The sequence below is a fragment of the Echinops telfairi genome, unplaced genomic scaffold (assembly GCF_000313985.2).
Source record: "Echinops telfairi isolate 266 unplaced genomic scaffold, ASM31398v2 ScPeMD7_7468;HRSCAF=8506_0, whole genome shotgun sequence".
Classification (NCBI taxonomy): Eukaryota; Metazoa; Chordata; class Mammalia; order Afrosoricida; family Tenrecidae; genus Echinops; species Echinops telfairi.
The window spans coordinates 55,393,425-55,396,652 of NW_022111369.1; the positions used below are offsets into that span (position 1 = coordinate 55,393,425).

General features: G+C 43.3%; 1 pseudogene; it reads left to right on the top strand.

Annotated features, from left to right (window-relative positions):
• Window positions 1-2,207: 2,207 nt before the first annotated feature.
• LOC101648461 lies at window positions 2,208-3,003 on the top strand (annotated as a pseudogene).
• The last annotated feature ends 225 nt before the right edge of the window (window positions 3,004-3,228 follow it).

A 3,228-nucleotide genomic window follows, 5' to 3' on the forward strand; every position in this document is an offset into this window, starting at 1 on the left:
ACCTGTGGGTAGTAGCGGAGGGGTTGGCCCCCCAATTTTATACTACCGATCAGACATTCAAAAAAAATGCATCCAAATTGGGGCAAAGGGGCCTGGATGTAGTGGAGATCCAAAGTCCACCAGCAAGACAATAGGACAGTCCCTCTTAGTAGGGCCTCATGGAATGGAAGATAAATCCAGAGTGTAGTGTGACACTGATGAACCCCATAACTATCCTCTAGTTCTTTAAGATTTCCTCCCCTGACTATTGTGGTTCACAAGTGATGTACCTCATTGGTCATGTTAGACTCAAGTATGTTCATTTGTATATTTAAGATCACTCGGTACATGGTAGCCAAGATAGATGACCCCTCAGAGACACTGACAGATGGTTCCCTAAGAGTCTGGAAAGGGAGAGGGGTGGAGAAAGGGAGGGAGAGGGGAGCTGATAGCATTGATGATTGTATAGCCTAACATAATGGGATTGAACAACAGAACTGTATGCGAAGGGAAGGGACATATTGGAATGAGTAAGATATGCCAATAAAATATGTTATTCTTCTCGGGTCCCTAAGAAACTTTGGTGGGGTAAGTAGTTACTTGTTGGGCTGCTAACCACAAGATCAGTAGTCCGAAACCACCGGTCGCTCCAAAGAAGAAAGACAGGGATTTCTACTCCCACTAAGAGTTATAGTCTCAGAAATCCACAGGGGCAGTTAATTAGACTCTGGCCTAACGAGCGAGTTTGAGTTTTTTGAGATGAGTCAAAATGACTCGATGGCAGTGGGTTGGAATCTGGAGAACCTATTAGGGAGCTACTAATTAGGACGAGGACTGGGATAAGGTTTTTCCCAATTCACTGCCAGCGAGTGGGTGCCAACTCACAGCAACCCTATAGGTAGAACTGCCCGGTGGGTTTCTGGGACTTCAAATCTTGACTGGCGTGGAAAGCCTCATCTTTCACTCACAGAGCGTCTGGTAGTTTCAAACTACTGACCTTGTTGTTAGCAGGTAAGAAGAGTAAAATTTAAAGCCAAAAAAAGAAGTCATCATCGTGTTTATTGCAATTTATGGAGGGCCGGTGTGTGCAGCGTGGAACTGTGCTCTGGGGAGTCTGCGTGACGGTGATGTGAGGATCCACTTTACCAGACTTTTCTTCGTAGTGATGTGCTTCGTGGTTTGCACCACACAGGGACTCCTAGCGAAGTTAAGGGAACACCAGAAAACTCAGGAGTATTAAATAACATGCTAAGGCACTATTTATACACTGCAATTCCACATTATTTAATTTATTTTTTAACTTTTATTATGAATCGGGTGATAATGTTAATGCATATATATTTTGATTAATTTTTTTAAAACAAAAACCTCTTTAGGGAGGGGGGCGGGAGGAAGGGGGAACCGATCATAATGATGGACACATAACCACACACACCCCCTCCAGGCTGGAAGAACAGTGGAAACCTTGGGGGAAGGGAGACAGTGATGATGAAATATCACTTCATGCCTGCCGCGTCTCCCTGTTTCCTGTTTCCAATCCCACGTTTGCCCAAATGCTTCTGAACTTTGTCTTTGGGTGAACCAGCAAGCTACAGCACCTGGCCATGAATGTGCAGTTCTACAAATAACGTTTGATTGGGAACACGGACAGGATTTAAACTTTAAAAAAAAAAACCACCAAAACCTAACTCACTGCCATGAAGTGACTTTTGAGCCATGGTGATGCCATGGGGCAGGGTTGAACTGCTCCTGCGGATTTCTCCGTCTGTAATTCTTTACAGGAGTCCAAAGCCGTGTCTTTCTTTGGAGGAGAGGCTGGTGGTTTCAAACCACCAACTTTGAGCTGTGTGGCCCAATGCATAACCACTACGCCACTAGGGCTCCCAGTTCCAGGATTAGGGTGTGACAGATAAAATTGGGTATGCGAGTGCAGAGCCAGTGTCTGTCTTTATTTTAAAGCTTGCTATCTTTTGATCGTAGGTTTCTTTGCATTAATTTTAGGATTTTAAAATACTGCATTAAAGCATTATTTAGCAAAAAAGGAGGAGCTGATACCAAGGGCTCAAGTAAAAAGAAAATGTATTGAGAATGATGATGGCAACAAATGTACAAATATGCTTGACACAATGGATGGATAGATGGATTATGAGAAGAGCTGTATGAGCCCCCAATAAAACAATTTTTAAAAAAAGAAATAGATAACCCCTTTTGGCTCTCTGCACGGTGCCATGGCGGTCGGCAAGAACAAGTACCTCACAAATGGTGGCAAAAAAGGAGCTAAGAAGAAAGTGGTTGATCCATTTTCTAAGAAAGATTGGTATGCTGTGACAGCACCAGCTATGTTCGATATAAGAAATATTGGGAAAACACTAGTCGCCAGAACTCAAGGAACCAAAATTGCATCTGATGGCCTCAAGGGTCGAGTTTCAGAAGTGAGCCTTGCTGATCTGCAAAATGATGAGGTTGCCTTTAGAAATGTTAAGTTACTTACTGAGGATGTTCAGGGCAAAAACTGCCTGACCAACTTCCATGGCATGGACCTTACGGCGGGACAAGATGTGCTCCATGGTCAAGAAATGGCAGACCATGACTGAATCTCATGTTGATGTCAAGACTACTGATGGGGATCTACTTCGTCTGTTCTGTGTTGGTTTTACTAAAGAACGCAATAGTCAGATTCGGAAGACCTTGTATGCTCAGCACCAGCAGGTCCGCCAAATCCGAAAGAAAAGGATGGAAATCATGACCCAAGAGGTGCAGACCAATGACTTGAAAGAAGTGGTCAATAAATGGATTCCAGACAGCATTGGGAAAGACATAGAAAAGGCTGGCCAGTCTATTTCTCCTCTCCATGATGCGTTTGTCAGAAAAGTAAAGATGCTGAAAAAGCCCAAGTTTGAATTGGGAAAACTCATGGAGCTTCATGGTGAAGGTGGCAGTTCTGGAAAAACTACTGGTGTTGAGACAGGTTCAAAAGTGGAACGAGCTGATGGCTATGAGCCACCAGTTCAAGAATCTGTTTAAAATTCAGACTTAATGTTGACAAATAAAAGATTTGTGAAAAAGAAAAAGAAATAGACAAATCTAAATAAATCTATAAAAAGCATTATTTAGCTTGATTACTGAAGGATCTGGAACGCTTAAAATTACTTGTCTCCACTTGTCTCACCGTTGGTCCCAGCCCGGGGTGGGTGGAGACTTCAGAGTAAGTAATCGCACAGTAACTCCTATGGTGGCTCAGAGTGGGAA